Source organism: Mixophyes fleayi, chromosome 8 (assembly GCF_038048845.1).
Source record: "Mixophyes fleayi isolate aMixFle1 chromosome 8, aMixFle1.hap1, whole genome shotgun sequence".
Lineage (NCBI taxonomy): Eukaryota > Metazoa > Chordata > Amphibia > Anura > Limnodynastidae > Mixophyes > Mixophyes fleayi.
Window position 1 is genome coordinate 131,034,734 of NC_134409.1, and position 21,041 is coordinate 131,055,774.

The window sequence follows — 21,041 nt, forward strand, 5'->3', positions numbered from 1 at the left end:
AAATGATAGCTAGAATCTGATTGGTTGCTATGGGCAACACCTTCAATTTTTCTTTTTAGAAGGCCTGATATATCTACCCCTCTGTGGATACCCACCTATATGCATTCTCCTCCTCACATCATGTCACATCATGTCACATGCAGCCCTGTCCTCACTAACACATCACTCATCTCCTGATATATTCTGTGCTGCTGGGAGACCCTGTTCCTTCCAATCTCTAACACTCAGTCTGTGGCTTCCTGCTGCCTCCATTCCCCTCCTTACATCATGACACTACCCCAGTTGTGAGAATTCCAGTGATTTGATTGGCTGTGCTGTGACCATTCTGTTGCTCTGATTGGCCACCCAGGGATCAGTATCAGAGCATAAGCAGGGCCTCAAATGTATAACAGAAATTCAAACAAAGTAATTGTAAATGAAAGAAATCTTAGAATAAACTCAGCTAAAACAGCATAACGGGTAATACCTTCTAGTTCCATCTCCTACAACATTCAATGGGAGCAATATCAAACAGTCAATTCCTGAATCATCATGTGGTCTGGATGGATATTCAAAGGAACTGCAGTGAGACAGAATAGAGAAGTTATTACAATAGTAAATTTACTATATGACTACATTAAGCACTAAACATCTGCAACTGTTAAATGAAGAATGTAATGTGAAGTGTTTTTTTATGAGTCCTATGACAATATGTATTCAGTTCTGTGGTTTATCATTTTGCAACGTGATGTAAACTTTTTGCAGCGGAGTATTTTAAAACTGATATATAAAATATAAATACATTTATAATGCGGCTGCTTCTTCATACAAAATATCTTTGCTTGTGGAATATATACCTTTTCTTGAGTTTGCGATTAAATATGATTTGTGATTAAATATGCACTATTTTCTTTTCCTGGATTTCCTTCCATTGAATGTGACACCTTTAAAGGACGTGGTTTGTTCAAATTATTATTATTATTATTATTAATATTTATTTATAAGGCGCCACAAGGTTTCCGCAGCGCCGAACACAGTACAAACAATGGACAGTACAGGGAATAACAGTACAGAACAATAAACGAATAATACCGAGACTTCAGATGCTCCAGGAAAATCAAGAATATTGAGGTTGGAGCAGAAGAGAAGGTAGAGAGACAGGAGGGAGAAGGGCCCTGCTCATTTGAGCTTACATCCTAAAGGGAGGGCAACAGACAGTAGGCACAGAGGGAGTCAGAGGAGGGGAGCAAGCGCACCCTTTTCAAAGGAGGATCTAGGAGATGAGAGCGAGCATGGAAAGAGGGTTAAGTGGAGGGCTGGTAAGCCTTGAGGAAGAGATGAGTTTTGAGTGCCCGTTTGAAGGAGCAAATTCATTATAAGCTATTCTGAGTCTTATTAAACACCGTGGTGATGATATCTTTGATGTGCCGTAATCTCAGCCAATCAGCTATCAGATTTCAGCTACATAGTGTAGTCAGATTAATGAAAGCGAATATCTGATTGGTTGCTACTGGTCAGATGTTGCATGTGCACAATTTTATTAAATAAGCTCAGATGTATCAATTTGTCTGTTCTGCATTTTACATCAGCGGACTTTAGGTAATTGAAATATACAATATATTAATCTCTTCAATTAAGGCACCTATACCATTCATTTCCAACAATCAAGCTTATAAACCAACTTACAATTTTAGAAACTTGTTGTAGAGGTAAGTCTCTCCCCATTGGCTTAATTTACACTTTTTACAATATTTTGGTGCCGTTTCGTCCACCTGTTAAAGACCGCTATGAGCTTAAATGGGCATTATCAATGACCGCCCCAACAAATTTAGAGCAATCTGGAACCCTTGGCTCGCCTCCTATGGAGCAGAACAGCCATGTACACGTGGACTACCTATTGGACACCTAGATGCCAGGTTAGACGCCCTTCTTCCTCCCCCCTCTTACCATGATAATAAGCTCTTTTCCTCCCATCTCCCCCTCCTCTCTCCCCTTACTGAAACTTCCTCCTCCACTCCCTTCCCTGTCCCCTGCTTTTCTTTTCTTTGTTTTTACTTTTATTGTTCTTGTTCCTATCGGATTTCTTAATCCCACTATATTTGTTGATTGTTCAATGTAATTTATTCTGTATACTGTTTAAAAATTGAAAAATTCTCTAATAAAATATGTTTTTTTAAAACAACAGAACAATATATTAATCTCTGCTTCAATAAATTATATCCCTATAAGCAGTGGAAATTTGACAGTGAAGGTACGGAAATGTAATGGGAATTTAAGAGAATGGAATGTGATAGTGTTACAATGAAGGCAGTAGGAAAAGTGGCAGTATGACATACCACCGTATACCCCCCACTTTCACCACTGTGTGTATATATATATATATATATATATATATATATATATATATATACACATATATATATAAACATAAACATTATGATATATATATATATATATATATATATATATATCTCATACTTACCTACTTTCGCGAAGCTCTTTCCGGGAGAGGGGCGTGAATGGAGGGTGGGAGGAGACGGGGCGCAGCCAAACATGTCATTTTGGCCGCGTCCCCCACGATGGAAATGCCGTTTTGTAGCGGGGGCGGGGCCAAAATGATGCGATTCACCGCGAATCGCGTCATTTAGTGGTGGCAGTAGCGGTATGCGGGAGATTTGCCAGCTCTCCCGGGAGTCCGTGAGACCGACCCGAATTTCGAGAGTGTGATAGTGTTACAATGAAGGCAGTAGGAGAAGTGACGGTATGACATACTCCCGTATACTCCCCACTGCCACCACTGTTTATCAGGTATTTCAGTATAGACAATCCACTTTCTTCTTTTAAACTTTACTTTTTTTTTAATTTACAAGTGTTGTTGATGAGTTCATGGCTTTAAAGTCTCCTTACTTACAAGTGATAATGTCTCTTTGATTGGTCATCAAAATAAAGCTAATAAAGTACATAGGAGAAGAATGAGTTTCTATGCACAAATTGTTTTCAAAGCAATTATCAGATCTGAGACTAATCTGGTCTTTAAACAGTGGTCCCCAGCAGCCAAGGAGACACTAACATTCCAGACTAATCTCCCCTGCCCCTAAATGTCTGCTATTGTCCTTTAATTTTATTATCCCTTTATATTTTAGGCTGAAATTAAGGTAACCAGACACACCTCAGACCCTGATGGCTGATAAATAGTGGGATCATTATCATAATGTATATCGGAATAACAAATGCGTTTGGGAGATGACTGTTGTCAGGCAGTTTGTGGGGTGATATTTAGGCTGCAGTAACAGGGTAACTTTGTCATTTAGAAGTGATCCTGGCTCTGCAAAAAGACAGTAGGCACCCGGGGAGGTGTGACAATTAGACACAATAGTTGGTATGTGTCATGAACATAGAGAACTAACAGTTATTTATAAGGGTTAACCCATCACATAACTGTGGGGAATAAGGCCATAACTGCAGTGTAAATATGGTATATCAAATAAATCCATTGATAAGTTGAGCTACTAAAGTGTAAAATGGGAAGCCAGAGAGTTTGTTGTGTGTGTATTCGGTGACTCTGCACATCCCAGTGTTAGAAGATAGCAGTGTCACCTGTAGCAGCTTCAAAGGCCCCTGCGGTGAGCTATATCCTGGCCTAGGATGGAGTTTTGACAACTAAATAGGCTTTTAGGAACCATTCAGCATGGTGTCTGGCTCAAAGAGACCATGTGCTGACTTGGCTATATTTTATATAGACAAGAATAATTCAGTTTTAAAATATGCTATTTAAAATCAATAAAAGCAGTGATCAACCGCATATTCCTCTATAGCATGATGAAGGGCAGCTCATATGTCAAATTAAGAATTCTGCCACAGAGCGAAATTGAGTATAAGCTCAAACTGATACAGTGTACCTAGATGGGTAAATTCATAGGGGATCTATTAATAATAAAATTGGGTATGTGTGACGCTCCACAGAAAAATTAGTTCACATAGTAGGATTGGGTAGTAAATCAGGCAACATGCAAATGGTGATTGAAAAAAGTGTCACAGACCACAACCCCCCGGGAGGTGGGGAAAGGTGTAAAGGTGTCTTTAGAAAGCGGAGACTAGTTACAACAAATTGTCAGTCTTTTGGGAAAATCAATCCACATTGATAAACTGTCCATCTTCTTAGCCAATTTCCCATGGCACAGATTATACAACTTAAACAATTGACATAACATACTCAAGCAAAACAGTTTATTAATTGTTTTCTTTTTATATCTGAATGCCCTGTACCTTTGTGTATTAAATCTATAAATTTAATATGTGGCGTCCTTGATACTCTAACGAATCCATTAGCTTGTTAAGAAGAATATAGCTCGACCAAGTTAACCCTTTGAATGCCGGTGTATGATTTGTTAATACATTTGACTAGCAAGCTTAGTGTGTGCTTGCATTTACATTTGTGTAACAGTCCGCAGGTGTGACAAGTTAACCCTTTGATTGCTGGGGTAGGCTTTGCTAACCTGTTGGTAGCTAGAAGCCTTGTGTGCCAGTGTGGGACAGTATATCAGGGTCCTATTGCCCGTATTCAATAGGTGGTGGCAAACCTGAAGTGTGTGGGGGTGTGAGAGCTGTGTTGTGGGGCGATTCAGCAGGTCTATAACCTGTGTGATAGGTAGAGAGAGACTGTGGGCTGGAATCGTGTGTAACCTCATACAGCGAACACCCAAAGTCACGGAAGCTGGGAACATGTTCGTGACAGTATGACAAACATTATAATTAAAATAAAGTTTGCAGTTTTTTCTCTAAATGGGGCCCTAGGTGCTCAGTATTTATAGGTGTCTTCTGCCTGACGTACTGCTTGGGCGGGGTGACTCGTAATGATAGTTTTCTTTGTTTTACTCTCAAGGATCAACTAGGAATTGTTGGAAAAAGCAATCATTCCGCTCCAGCGCTAGACCGCGCTCACCCATATACCCACCAACCATGCCCATTTTTGCAGAGGAAGCGTGACTTTTGGTTGGGAAATTGAGTTGGTGTGGTGGCCTCGTTGTGAGGCTGATGTGGCTAGCTGGGACTACAGTGTGGTTAATTGTGAGGTATGTTTGTGCAGTGTAATGAGTGTAACGCGGATAGAAGATAAACACAGGTTATATGCCAAAAAAAGTAACATGGAAAAACACGGTACAACCATAATAACCAGACAGACAATGGTCATATAGGCAAAGCACTTTAATATAGACAGAACAATATAGCCTGCTCTGAGACCGTAGGAGGGTAATAACATCTCCTTAGAACGTGAGGCATGGGAGGAGGGGGAAATAAAAGGCATTGGGATGCTGGTGATAACGAAAGTGGTGGAAGTAGAACACGAGGGAAGAAGGCCCTGTTTGAGAGAGCTTACAATCTAATGGCTGGGGCAGATGAATGGGGGAGAATAAGAGAGGTGAGATAAGGGGAGAAGAGGTGAGCTAGGAGGGAAGCTGATAGGCTTTGATGAATAAGTGGGTTTTAAAAGCCTGCTTGAAGCTTTGGTGGGAGGTAAAGAGCCTGTTTGGGAGAGGGAGAGAGTTCCAGAGGAGGGGAGCAGCACGAGAGAAGTCTGAGGAGGGTGAGAGTGTGAGGAGGTAATGAGTGAGGAGGAGAGGTGATGGCCATTGAGAGCAGAGGCCACCATGGGGCCCATACCAAAATTTTACTATTGCGATGTAGTGTTCGGCCTCTGTCTGCACTCGTCCAACTGAGCACAGAATAATCTCTGTGCCTGAGCTTGTCTTTGACCCCCCTGGAATTGAAACAATGTAACAGTGTTTACTTCCTGGCTTCCTACCAACTTCTAAACTGCATCAGCTCTAAGGGGTTCAACGGATTCCTCCTGATCCCAGTAACAGCTTCATACAGGTGAGACGACTGACATTTTCCTCCAGCAGAGGAATGTGAAACAATCTACCCCAGGAGATATCTGTGAGGTCCAGAGGAGAGAACGAGGGCGATGGGGGGGCATTATTTACTGAGAAGGCTTCATGACAATAAATGTGTGTTTGGTGGCACTTTATGGGCAACATGTACTATAAATTACTATAAAGCCAGACTGCCGGAGCAGACACTCTACAGTGTGGCTCTTGCAAAGTGTATGAGGATTTTTACAAACCAGATTACAAGACTTCTTGCAGATTAATTTGTACATACAGCTTAAATATGCTACAAATTTCATTAAGTGTCCTCCATAAGTGGTCCGCAATGACATGTATCATATTATCCAATTAATATAACGGATGCATAATTCTGTAGCAATGAAATCTCTTCTGTATCTTTAAATATATTACTATTCTTAATTGATATAGGAACAACAAATTATGCAGTGCTTTGCAGTATATTTGTCTACTGTACAGGAATATCCAGGAGAGTCCAACAGTCCCTGATGGTGCAGGCCACCTTCACCGGTTGCACATTCTTCTGAAGTGGGAGGGACCTTCACCACACAATTTAATGTGTTTTGCATTATCAGGGCTCCGTCCCCATGTTGCACAGCAGAGATGCTGCAAATCGTGTCGCCTCACCCACCCACAAACACATTTGTCTCTTGGACCTCCTCTCTGGAACAACCCAGAGGGTGGGTCCAAAATGTTGCCAAGTGTCTTTTACAGAGAACCATTTTTTATTCACATTAGTCCCTGACCCAGTGGAGCTTACAGTCTAAACTTTCTACCACATAGAGAGAGAGTCTCTCTCTCTCCAATGCTATCCACTGTGTCACCGTACCATCCAGCCATATTATTTCACATGCGCAGACAGCCATCAGTCTAAAACCAATGGCGACACTCTGTCCTCTGTCTGACCCACCTCAGCCTGGCCTTGTTGGAAGATAGCGCTGGGCTACTGCACAGGAAGAGTGGGCGCACGCATAAGCACCTACGGCGACTTGCGTGAATTCTATAACTTGCGCCTGCTTGCTCCTAGGGAGGCGGGACAGGGGAAGGAAGGGGTGTTCTATCATTGGCGGAGTACAGTAAAGCCAAGTTTTTGCAAGTTCAGCACATGCAGACTTGCATAAACACACATATACCATACCTCCCAACATTTAGAATTCCGAAAGCGGGACAGAGTAAGCCCTGCCCACATTCAGCCCAGACTCTACCCACAAATAGTCAAATTTTGAGAAACCCCGCCCACTTTTCTATTAAGCCGGCCTCTTCTATGAGCCGCGATTAGGGATGTCCCGCCAAAATCTGGACAGTTGGAAGGTATGATATACGCCTGTTAGGAGGTATACTATTGTCCCACATACAGGGTATTAGACATCACAGTAACGCATGCTTGCCTACTTTCTCGGGAGGCTCCCAAATTTCAGGGGGTCCTCTCAGATGCCTAGAAGAGTAGGCATCCCCCTGGTCATGTGGGAGGCGGGACTTAAAGTGATTTGCGTTAATAAGCCTTCCCCCGCTATGCAATGCCACGTCGCCACGCCCCCTCACGCACTTGTCACATGACCTTCCATTTGGGATCTCCCGAAGGGCAGGTGTTACACTGGGCAACTATGCAGTAATGCCACTGCCGAAAAAAAGAGGAAGACAACCTTGATGTTACACCTACACTAACAAGTATTTTATTTTTTGCATCCAGAAAAGTGAAGGCAATTAGGTGAATGTCCAAAATTGTACATCCGGTGTGTCCCAGTAGTATTTACCAGAATAACACTGCCAACATTATATTTATTTTTGTACAGAATTTCTCAGCTGGGTGATCCGAGTGCAAAAACAGACCTTGCGGATACTGTCCCTTCCTTGTGCATTCTGCAAATGTGGGTCACTTTAACTCCTCCCCGGCTCCTGCTGCTGACACGGCTGGCTCAGTAGGTAAAACGTAATTCACTATAAAATAGTGTCGGTTTAACCTCTTTATTTGCAAATGGGTTTGGCGCAGTATTAAAATGCTTTAGAATGAAAGGAAACGTGGCTGGGAATGGGTTCTTTCCAAATTCAGTTTTACGGCAGATGTAATATCTAGCTTATTTAGATATCCCCCCCCCCCTTAGCTGAGCTGCAAAATGAATGGAACAGGTGTCATCCCCCCACCTGTCCTCTCTGAGTTACATGTTCAGCTGTGACCACTGGGCACACGTGTTCCCGTGAGTAAGGGAGATGGTACCGCTGGGCTTGTGTTGACAGTCGCTAAGAATAGTCACCGTATCCCATTACAATTAGAGCTGCAGCCCCATATGCCGTTCGTCATTCAGACCCTCAAACCCGCCCCTACAATGCCTCAGACATCCAGTGACCTGAGATAGAGACACCTGGCCCTTAGCATTGGTTTGGACATGAAGGGCAGCCCTCCCTATACTGTTTAGAGGCTAATTCCTCCATAATTGGTGTCATATGTTAGATGGGTACTGACATCATTTTTGTTACAAGTTACTTTTACAAAGATGTTTCCTTTTATTGACCTGGGAAATACACAGCAGTACCCTTCAGATCTTGTCACAGTTTCATTATCTCCGTGGCCCTGGGGGTAAGGGTAAAACAAATAAAGGAGACCTTTGAGTAATTAGAAGCTGCTTTCAAACTTGTGCTAACCATTACTTTGTCACATGAACAACCTGCAGTTTGCCAAGGGTAAGAAAGAAGGCAAACAAAGTAAGCAACGAAAAAACAAAAAAACATTACATTGCGCACCAAACATTTATATAAGTATTATACTCAAGATCTAGAGAGTTTAAGGGGAGTTTATTTAATAGTTTATTCTGAACAACCCGGTTGCAAAGTACTTTTTAGGAAAAGAGCGTGTTTAAACAAGAATTTAATACAATAGAAACATAATGGATGCTTCCGAGAGTTTTCAAGAAATAAATGCTAAATATTCAGTAGACATTAACAGCATCCTAATAAATGTATTTCATGTTTTTGTTGTTTTTAACTGTGCGTGCCTTGACTAACAAATGCGTTAGTTCTGTGTTTTTTAATATACATCTGTGACAAAACAGGAAGTCTTCATCTACCTCTAACCTGGGGCATTACTATAGTGGGTGCAGGGGGTTGGGGCAGCACGGTGACTCAGTGGTTAGCACTTCTACCTCTCAGCACTGGGGTCATGAGTTTGATTCCCGACCATGGCCTTATCTGTGTGGAGTTTGTATGTTCTCCCCGTGTTTGCGTGGGTTTCCTCCGGGTGCTCCGGTTTCCTCCCACACTCCAAAAACATACTAGTAGGTTAATTGGCTGCTATTAAATTGACCCTAGTCTGTGTCTGTCTCTGTGTGTGTGTGTGTTAGGAAATTTAGACCGTAAGCTCCAATGGGGCAGGGACTGATCATCATCATCAACATTTATTTATATAGCGCCAGCAAATTCCGTAGCGCTTTACAATTGGGAATACTGATGTGAGTGAGTTCTCTGTACAGTGCCGCAGTATTAGTGGCACTATATAAATAAATGATGATGATGATACTGGCCCAGAGGTGAGGTGGACCATGTCATGACCACCTCTGAAGCCCTCACGAAGCCCTCCAGGCCCCTGCTCATTTATGAGTGGACCCTAGAGACGAGAATGGCCTTATCAGGACCCTACCCAAATTTTGCTATGGGGCCCCAGCGGTACACTGTTTTGCTCCTGGCCGATAGCTACTATTAATAAAAAAATATGGGCCAAGGTTGGCACGTGACCACACAGGCAGGTGGAGTGACGTAACTTTGCGGAGTGGACTTTTGGGCATGACCGACAATCATCAGAATTGATTTTGATTGGATCTTTCTTGGGCTTTGCACACACTTAGGGGCCACATTCAAAGACAACAGGAAATCCCTGAAGACTTCATACGGGGGATCGCAGATCACACATGGTCGGACAGTTTCCTCCTGTTAGTGAGATTAAAGGGTTTAAGTAACTTAGAACCATATAGGAAGCTCCAACATCAGTATTTATGTCACAAGGTACCGTTTTACTTTGGAACCAGTTAAATTTATTGCATTTCAGCTTTAGCAACCCTTTAATTGGATCCAGGCTATTAGCATATGTCCCATCCAACCTCTACAGCACGCACACACAGGAAACCTGGAATCCACCGGAGCGCCTATTAAATACAAGGTTAGAAAAGGTTTGTTTGTATTTCTTGCAGGCTGTGTTGTATGTAGAGATAGAAAGGTCACAGGAAATCCCTGCCTGTAAGCACTTGCCTACAGACACTCTTAAATACAGTAAATAAACAAAATACGGAGGACAAAGAAGACAGGAGTTCCAAGAAAATCTGAAGACGACTAATTTATTATAACAATTTATAACAATAATGGAAAGCTAAGGCACAAAACACTAAATAAATCAAATTGAATTTTTTTTTAAAAGAATGTGAAAAATAATAAATACAAAGGACTCAAGGGGGTAAATTTATCAAGCTGCAGGTTTGAAAAAGTGAAGATGTTGCCTATAGCATCCAATCAGATTCTAGCTATGCTCTAATCTAGTACATTCTAGGAACTGATAACTAGAATCTTATTGGTTGATATGGGCAACACACACTTTTTTTGGAAGGTTTGATAAATATACAACAACAATACATAAGGACATAGGGGTGTATGATCAGGGAGTGTAACTTATAATTACTGGGCACCTTTGCCTGCTATCCCTGGCAAATCAAAATATGAGCTGATTAATTAAATTGCCAGGATTGTAACTTTGATCTCTATCCAGGTAAGTGAGGTGGATAACCAATTTGGGAGTGGAGAGTAGCTGTCACGTGGCCCTGCACAACTGCAGGTAAACTGTTTGCAGATCTGGGGTTAAATGTATTAACCTCCGACGCCGAACTCGCGGGGGTTGAAGAAACCGTAGGTTAATACATTTACCCCCTGGTCATTTAGCGATGGGGAAACTCATTGGCCTCAGTAAAAGTTAGGAGTGAGAAGGGGCAAGTTTGCATTTTGGCAAAACTATATTGGCTACGGGGGTGGGCTACATACAAAAACAGTCAGTATGTTCCTGCATGCAACAGACAACTGCATTTATACCCCTTGCATCCAAACATACTTTGTCCAGGTGCTCTAAATAAGGACCTATGAGCTCTATTTACTATCCGTCGTCAGTAAGTAAGGTTTTCTATTGTTGATTTATCACAGCAATTTCCCGACCATTTTGCGACAGTTTTGCAGCAATTTAACAATAAAAGTTTGCTGAGTGATGCTTAGTAGATACTCACTAGTCTTATCGCTTCGCTGGGTCAGTTCTGCGCACATCTGCGCATGTGCGACCCAGCTTTACCTGTTCACATATGTACAGTGGATCTGCAAGCCCTTGGGTGCTAGAGGCTGAATAACTCAAGCAGGGACATAAGAAGATATCTCATATATTTGCCTATTATTCCCTTAGTCCTTGTATCCTCTGCTATAACATACTCGTCTACTCTCCCGGAATTCCCGGGAGGCTCCCGAATTTCGGGGAGTCCTCTCGGACTCCCAGAAGAGTATGCAAACCTCCCGAATCCGCCGAAGTTCATGGCATTGAATGGCGGGGCTTAATCGCGTCGTGAAGCCCCACCACCGCTATTCAATGCCGTGAATTTCGGCATTTAATAGTGGGGGTGGGGCTATTGTGACACAACAACGTCACCATGCCCCCCTCCATGTCACATGACTTCTCCCCCGGGATCTCCCGAGGGAGAAGTTTTAAAAATTGGCATGTATGTGTTATCGTCACCTTGAGATAGCGATGAAGACTGCGGCAGGACATGTACCTCTGCGATCCTTCTTAGATAGGCTCCCCCATGCTTAGGTCACCCCACGTTAGAGAGGGCAAAGCCCTAACTCCGGAGAAAACACCCGTTTTTGTTGGGGAAAGGACTTTTATCCCTATAATAAATAGACCCCGTACGAGAAAGAAGAGCAGAGAGAGAGAAATAGATTTACTGAGAGAGGATTAAAGAAAGAGAGAGTAGGAAACAGAGAGGGAAGAATGTGGTTCTGTTAGTTCCCTCCTACCTCCTGCGGGATGTGAGGTTAACGTAGGCCATTTTGGGTTCACTTCAATGGAATTCCAGACATTCCTCTCTCAAATTACAGCCATTCTCATGCGGTCTCAACTGTCCCCATTAGCACAGTTGATATTCATCAAATTTCACATAGTCCTCTCATTCTCCAGCCCTTTCATTTATACCAGAGTAACAAAACACACACCAGTCCTCTCAGCACAAACATACACAGTCACTGCATAATACGGGATCCCACACAAAGGACAACCAGATAGATGGAAGTCACAAAAGACTACAGCACACTGCTTCACTTACAGGAATGTTTAGTATTCTTTTAAAGAACTGCCATAAACTGAATGAGAGGTCGGGGAAAGCCAACACTTAGCACGCTGTAAATAAGGCAGATGGTGTTTAGTCTAAAAAGAAATGTACAAAAAAAAAATGATGACTTAACTAAGAAACTGTCTTGAATTCTAGGTGGGACATCTGTTCCTGCGTAAGAAATAGATTTATTTGGAAACAGATTTCTCTGAAAAGGATCCCAATCCTAGAATGTAGGTCACTTATATATATATATATATATATATATATATATATATATATATATATATATAGATCTGCTGATAATATTCACAGATATAGGAAGTTTTGCTTACATATAGTTGATGACGCTTCTGGATTTCCATTCAATCTGTTTACGCAGCAACCACAGCGGCACAGCGGTTAGCATTGCTGTCTCACAGCACTGACATCATGAGTTCGATTCCAACTGTGTGAAGTTTGTATGTTCTCCCCATGTTTACAGGGGTTTCCTCCCACACTCCAATACAAACTGGTAGGTTAACTTGACTTCTGATAAGAATGATACTAGTATGCAAGTGCAGTAGGGTATTTAGACTGTAAGCTCCAATGACGCAGGTACTGATCTGATTGATTACATATCTTAGGTACGTAATATTATTGGCGGTATATACACAATGATAAAATTGCCTGTAGCGTCGAGCATTTCTGGTCCTTTATTAAAATATATAATTATTTGCTGTGTTTGCAGCAAAATTGGAGTGAACCTCCCAATAGGTACAGATTAGAGGTATGGGGTGCATGGTATGGGACGGGTCATATGTCAATTGCAGGAGATCATTTTACGAAGCGCACTCAATGCATACCACAAAATGCCTTTATTTTGCACTGTACTTTCCTCCCCTCCCTTTCAAACCCCTTTAGTGTTGTGCGCAGGTTCCCTGCCATGCAGAGCGGCAGAGGATAATCCTGATCGGGATAGAGTCCTCAAATTGGGACTGTCCCGCTCAAATCTGGATGATTGGGGGGTGTGCTAGTCTGTGTGTGTGTGTGGTAGGGAATTTAGACTGTAAGCTCCAAAGGGGCAGGGACTGATTTCAATGACAAATACTCTCTGTATAGCGCTGTGTAATATCATGATTTATATAGTGCCAAACAATAAAACATAATATTTTAGCTTGCAAAATGATTTAAGTGAAACAATAACACCTCCAACTTTTTGGTCAATTACTTTTGGCTATTTGTGTGATCTGTTGGTAACGTGTAAATACCAGATAACGGGTCGATATTCTGTTCTCTAGATTATTTCACCAACCTTTAAAGGGTCAGACGAGGATTTGGCCACGACTGAGAGTTTTCCATCTCATTACAGCAGGGATAAAAGCTGACGGTTTCAGGACAGGTTCCGGCAAATGTTACAAGAAAAGCTGTGTGATAAGGAATCCACATCTGACCTGGCCCAGCTGTCCTGTACGTAGAGTCTACAGCTCACATATCGCCCACAGCGGCGTTTCATGTACAACTGAGCATTGCGGCTTTTGTCCTGCTGGGGAGATGAAAGGGAGAAGCGCTGAGCGCATGGAAGGAGGACAGACACACGTAGAAGGAACCAGGATGTTCCGTCCTGGTAACTGGAAAATCCTGGGATGCTCTTAATAAAGGATGAAAATGTTTGTAGTTAATGGACTGATTAAAAAGAAAAAGTAACTATGTATAAGCAGATGATGTTGATATTCTGGGCTCTCTGAATGGAACAGACAAGATTCTGAGAATGCATTTGTGCAGTTACTGATGGAAACTTTTATCCAATCAGGGAAGAGAAGAATTATTAATATTAATATTATTATTAACATATGTGCAGCCTTATTGTAGAAAAATAAACAAAGTCAGACTTGAACCCCTACAATCTATTTTGCACGCAGCGGCTAGATTGATTTTCCTTGCAAACCGTTCTTCTGCTGAGCCACTCTGTCAGTCTTTACATTGGTTGCCTCTATTCTAACGAATCTAATATAAAATTCTTCTACTAACATACAAGGCCGTCAACAAAATTGCACTGACATACATCTCCTCACTTGTCTCAAAATATCTCCCAAACTGACACCTCCGTTCTGCACAAGATCTGCGTCTCTCCTCCACTCTCATCACATCCTCCCATTCTCGGTTACAGGACTTTTTTTGGGCTGCACTCATTTTGTGGAATTCCCTCCCTCGCACAGTAAGACTTTCCTCTAGCCTTCAAACCTTCAAGTTTTCTCTAAAAACCTGCCTCTTCAGGCAAGTTTATGATATTCCTCAACCACCATCTTAATCTCCCTAGGTTACCCTATTACCACCCTCTACACAGCTAACACAGCCCACTCAATACTTTTACCTTTGCATTCTAGCTGGTCCAGTGTGCAATATGATGTAGCATATTGTTTGAAACTCCCATTGTCCATAGATTGTAAGCTTGTGAGCAGGGTTCTCTTACCTCTCTGTCTGTATGTATTACCCAGCATTGTTTTATTAATGTTTGCTCCCAATTGTAAAGTGCTACGGAATCTGCTGGCGCTACATAAATAGATGTTGATGATGAGAATGATGTTGTTTCTAACCTGTCTCCTAGTGAGCTGGGGATTTCTTTTGATCTGTATCAATTCAGTTTGAAAATTCAGTAGTCTGAGTTCTCACATCCTCCTCTCAAAGGCTGGTTATACCCTGCATTAAACATCATGCTGTTACTGTCATTTTTAACAAAATGTAAAAGCATGTAAACAGTTATTGGGATGTAACCTATAGTTTCCACTTACCTCATACCCACCTGCACTTATGCCTGCAGTCAAGATAATCTGTGGAGCACTTAACCATAAAATTGCATTACAGGTATCCATTTACACAAATGAGCCTCATCTGCTTTAAACTGGTCACTCACAGAACGATTCAGTGGTTTGGCCTTATCGACGAACTTCTGGACCCACAGCGATTTTGGCCACAAACATGTGGAATCAGTTTAGACAGACAAAGTTGCCTTGGGGGTCCGGCCGTGTGACTGAATTTTAAAGGAATGCACCTAATGCTTCCCGGCAATTGATGACATCACCCATGAACCAATCAGGTTCATCGGCTGACCAGCCGTTCCATTCTCACCATCAAACACAAACTCAATGGACTTTGATGGTTCAGAATGAACATTTGGCTGGTCACACGCAGGCAATGTCAAGTCACTATGGTGGGCATGGGCGATTCCAGTTTTTTGGGGGGATTCTCATTTGAAAATCGATGTCTGCTCTTTGGGTCAAACCACTTCATCTCCTTGCACAGGGAGAATGTATTACAATATATACTGTCAAGTAGGGCGGCTGATTCACAGGTGTGACTAAATGAAAACAGCCTTTTAGGGAACCAACATATCTGACTTTTCTGGGAACTTTTCTGGGAACTTAGGAATAGTGAAAGATGGGTAGGGGAGAAACACATGTAAAACAGGAAGTGCTATAATTAATAGTCACAGGGGGAGATACAATTGGCCATGAGGTGCTGCCTGACATCAATCACCTCGATGTCCTGTGCCGGCCAATAGGATACAGAAGTCTCCACTAAAATGAGCAGAGATTTTAGTAAAAACTCTGCCGCAATGTGTTTCTGCTGACTTTTCCGGAGACACGTTGTGGTAACTCAGACAATTTCATTTCCTCCATAGGGTCTTAACAAACACACTTACCGGCGAGGAACAGAGATTGTAAGTATACAGCCCTTAAAAAATAACAAGCTAGAAAAACGCAAGGCCTATAGCTAACGCAAAAAGTCACATGAGACGGACTACAGTGCGATATGCAGAAATAACGGATGATTTACAAAAGACAACTATCATTCAATTTCTTGTGGAGTCTAAGAGGTGCAGGGCTTGAGGTTAGCACGGCCATCTGGTTTCAAGCTGTCTCGATGTTACAACAGGGCTGTCCCAGCTCTCTATCGATAGAGGAGATGATTTCATCATCATCATCATCATCAATTTATGTAGCGCCACCAATTCTGCAGCGCTGTACAGAGAACTCAATCACATCAGGCCCTGCCCCATTGGGGCTTAAAGTCTAAATTCCCTACACACACACACTGACAGACAGACTAGGGTAAATTTTTTAGCAGGAAATTAACCTACCAGTATGTTTTTAATTTGGAGTATGGGGGGAAACCGGAGCACCCGGAGGAAACCCACGCAAACACGGGGGGAGAACATACAAACTCCACACAGATAAGGCAATGGTCGGGAATTGAACTCATGACCCCAGTGCTGTAAGGCAGAAGTGCTAACCACTGAGCCACGGTGCTGCCCATGCTGACAAATATGACTATTGTGTTCGTGTAAAACATCCTGCCAAGTGCAAACAGTGTACGTGACATTCTTGTAAGGAGCCGGCCGCAAGGCTTCTCATTGCAAGAAATGTTCTTCTTCCCGCTATTAGAACTGCGCGGTTGAACGCCACGACCGCACTCTGGGCCACCTCATAAAATACAAGGTGATCCAACAGAGGCAATCCGTGTTTAGTGAATGGTCACACGCCAGAGAACGCAGCAATGTTTTCAAATAACCCACGTTACATTCATTTTGCATTTCTTGACGAATCAGCCTCTTAATGTGCATTCTTAAAGTCTGTGCTTCGACTCTGACAGTCCAAAAAAGGAATACAAGCAAATGGGCCAGTACATATACACTTTCTGGCAAGCTGACAATTTCGAGGTTGTATACAGCGTTCAGAGGTGTTCAAGTAAAACACAATTCCGTCCTATGGGGACGCTCCTTAAGTCCATAGCGCACTATGCTGTAGGGAGACTTTGAGAAGGAATGTCTAAAACTCTGTTAAAAGCGAAGACAAAGTGAGAAGTTTTGTCTATGCTTTTAGAATTGTTTTTTTAATGCCTCTATGTACACGCCCTAGCAGCTGTAACATGTATCAGTGAGTATAACAGTCATGTTTTAGTGGTTATTACCACTCTGACAGCTGCAGGTTGTTAAACCTTATCTCCCAACTGTCCTGATTTAGGCAGGAGTGTCCTGTAGAACAAGGGGTATATTTACTAAACTGCGGGATTGAAAAAAGGGAGATGTTGCCTATAGCAACCAATCCGATTCTAGCTGTCATTTTGCAGAATGTACTAAATAAATAACAGCTAGAATCTGATTGGTTGCTTTAGGCAACATCTCCACTTTTTCAAACCCACAGTTTAGTAAATCTAGCCCCAAGACCTTTGTCCCAATTCCAGGACAGTCAGAGAATGTGCCCATTCCAGCGGCAGGTGCGTGAGCCATGTTTTTAGGGGTAGACTGGGCACCCATCCTGGGCACACATCCGGGGGAGACGAAAGAAGCGGCCTCACCCCTGCGTAGTATGACTACACCCCCTTCTCGAGCACGCGCCGTCTCAATCATGTATATTTAAGTTACTCACTACAGAGAGGTGGTATGGGAAGGGGTCGGCGGCCAAATCATTCTAGCTGGGGAACCCTTTTAATGTCCAATAATGGGTTTGTGGGTTTTGGAATTCAGAGCATTTTTTAATGACGTCTTCTTGTCTTTATTTACAGCTTTGTGGTGTGTGAGAAAATGTTCTGTTTTACATTGTGGGACTGGGAGAATGTAATTACTGCACATGACTCGTCTATCTCAATGCTCTCCCTGCAACGTGTCTCCTGCAATCATTCGCTTGCCCGAGTTCAAGGTGTCAGTAGTAAAATATTAGGACGGTGATAATGGAATCACATCGGAAATATAATGACAGCACAGAGTCATCATAATCCTACTCCAGGGCTGCAGCTTTGTAGTTTATGATTAGATCATTATACTGCACAAGTTACGTTATTAGCTGTGTAAACTGCGAGTTCTGAACACTTAAGCATTCATTATGAAAGCTTATATTATAGTGGGGAAGGTATTATAAGAAATAATGCAGCTAATACTGTCATTTATATGGGAATTAGAAGTCACCTTAGATTTCTGTGACCTGTATTAAAAACACTTGGCATAGGGCCTTTTTATGTGGTCATAGAACTTCTCAGAGATTTCTAATTTGCATATAGTAGGGAGTTATTACTAATGGAGTGACTTACCTGTGCAGAGATCTACTAACATAGTGCACTAGTGAAAATGTGTATTTTCCAGTGGCAGGATTAACAATTTTGAGGGACACACCGACTGCGGGCCACAAAATGGGTGGGGCCTAGCAGGAAAGCGGGTGGAGTTTTGTACAAATCTGACCATTTGTGGACGGAGTTTGGTTAGAACGGTGGTGGGACTTACTTTGTCCCGCTTTCGGGATTCTAAAAGTTGGGAAGTATGAGTTAGGATAAAAGGTGCCCATAGAGGAGCAGGTGTGACCACTGGAACTGAGGTCCGATCGGACAAGTCTATGTTGTATTCGGACTCAAACAGATATTTTTAATATTCTGGGTCCTATAGGCCACAATTAGTGAAGTTGCACGAAGTCCTCACATGGGTTGTCGTTGGAAGGATGTCGTTCCAATTCTGCAGTGTGTACGCACTCAGGACCGGCAGTGTCCATAGATCTCTATGCAGTGTGCAAAGTCACCATCTTTTCAGCCGACGGCTATCACAGATGAAGAGCACAGATCTGACGGTAAATTGTGTAAAATGTGTATAGTGTGTACACAAAAATAATGGTAGTTGAATATCCTTATGCTTACTCAGATTAGTAACGGGTAAACAAACTAGGAGGTCATGGTGATGCTCCTGCCCATGAGATTTTCCATTCCAGAGAGGTTACACCAGATAATTATATATATGGGGTTTTATACTTGTCCGGTTATTTCATACACTACACTGATTTGCGGTCACTCAGGTACATTTACTTCTGCACAAACTGACATACTGACCCTGACAGCAGCATAAAGGTGGTCGAATGGACCCCATCCATAAAACCATGTAGTCAAGACCCCTGGGATTCCTGCAAAGTACCCTTGGTTCAATTTCTATGCTCCAGTGCATCTCATCAGGCACCAGTGAAGAGTTCAGCTTCCAATCTAGTCCATGTTCTTTTCAATCAATTGTTTTCCATTAATGTCCTAATGCTATGGACACTTATTGTCCAAAGACGGAGGTCACTTAGCTACGTCCTATAAACTTGAAGGTCATCTACTCTCATGGAAAACACTTTTAGGATTTATTTTCTTTGCCAATTGCAGGAATCGCCTCTGTTCCTATTACTTCTGTCTGCCCATATGCACTCATGAAACAGGTCTGATGCTAAGTTGCAATCGCCTGTTTCAAAATTCAGTGCTTGGACCTGACCCCCATCTCGATCTCTCTATGTGGTCCAGTCCTTTTTAATTGCCCCCCTGGCATAACTATATACTTTTGTGAACAAGAGATTTCAAAGTTGTTATTTTCTTTTCCCCGTTTATTGCTACCTATTCCTGGAATGCCTCTCTGTCAATCATTAGCCCATCATCATAATATTTTTAAACATCATTTGCGCTCATATAATACGTTTACGTGGCAATGTATATCTGTGATTTAGATAGCAGCTTGGAAGGCACGTTATGTTTAGCCATGTAGATGGGTGAGGCTGGGGCAATCTTATTCCTCCTGGAATGAGGAAACGCAGATATCGGGAGCCACATGAGTGGCAGCATAAAGGTTGCAGTTTTATAGTTTTGTTTCCTTCAACCTTTGTAAACATGTTTATCCGCGATGTGTAGAAAGTGCCCCTGGAGAGATTTATATCAAAGCGGACCCATCCCCTGCACGCAGTAAAGGTTATTTACAAAACGCGCAGGGTCCATAAACTTCATGCTAGTGTACAGTAAAAATAAGTCATCTTTAATTTAAAATCTACCTTCCTTTATCCATTTCCACCAATGTTTCCGTCAAACGTTTTCTAAACTCAGCTCCACTTGGCTTCTTAAATAAGTTACTGTCATTATTATCTCTCATTATATCATGTCCATTAAAATCAGAACAGAAGCGTGAATGAACGCTACTTAGAAAGAAAACGATAAGGTGGAGGGCCGCCTATCGCTGCCCGTTTCTCCCCTTCTTCCTTACCCTCAAGCGCCCGCCTGGCTTTAGAATTTACCATGGGAATACGTCAACATTACAACCTTACTACATTTTTCTTTCACGGAGAGCCACTATTCTTTTATATTTTTAAAATTAATTTCTGTTCATACCTCTCCCTGTCACCAAAAATATTGCGCCCCCAAAAACCTTGCAACCCAGCCTAGTCAGCCTATTGGATAATCAGACCATGAAAACCCAGGACGGCAGCTTTGCAGAGCTAAAAAAAAGCTTTGATTTGTGCAGGTGTACCTAGATTTCTGCCAGGGCGCATAGGCAGAGGGGAGGAGTTAGATAGTGGGGAGGGGTTAGGTAGAGGGGAGGGGTTAGGTAGAGGGGAGGGGTTAGATAAAGGGGAGGAGTTATAATATAACTACATCAAACTACAAACGGAAGATGTCATAATACACACAGCAGTACAAGGAACATTGTATAACGCTCAAAGTACTGTAAATTCAGCAAACAACAAGCAGAAAATGACTTAATATGCACAGTAGTACTGGGTACATTATATAAGACCCAAGTACCAAACAGTGTAACTACAACAGAAATATTAATGTCCATATTGTAACTTGCGTCGTGCCACCCGACACCCTTCATCAGCGTTCATCCTAGAGAGAAAGGCAAATTACTCATGCAGTGTTCCGTACCAAAAGGAAGAAAGATAATGGGTGACCAAAGCTGGGGAGGATTAAGGGGCGTCACTAATTTTTTTGTATAAATACCAGTATGTAGCCACAAATAATTTCATAATATGCGTTTGCTGGGTCTCTTCAAATATTT

The 21,041-nt window shown here is 42.3% G+C and overlaps 1 long non-coding RNA gene across 1 annotated transcript in view; it reads right to left on the reverse strand.

Annotated features, from left to right (window-relative positions):
- Window positions 1-472: 472 nt before the first annotated feature.
- LOC142099751 (uncharacterized) overlaps window positions 473-21,041 on the reverse strand; it is an 82,712-nt gene continuing 62,143 nt past the window's right edge. The window contains exon 4 of the long non-coding RNA XR_012678602.1: window positions 473-559. This is a non-coding gene — a long non-coding RNA (uncharacterized LOC142099751). The remainder of the gene's footprint in view (window positions 560-21,041) is intronic.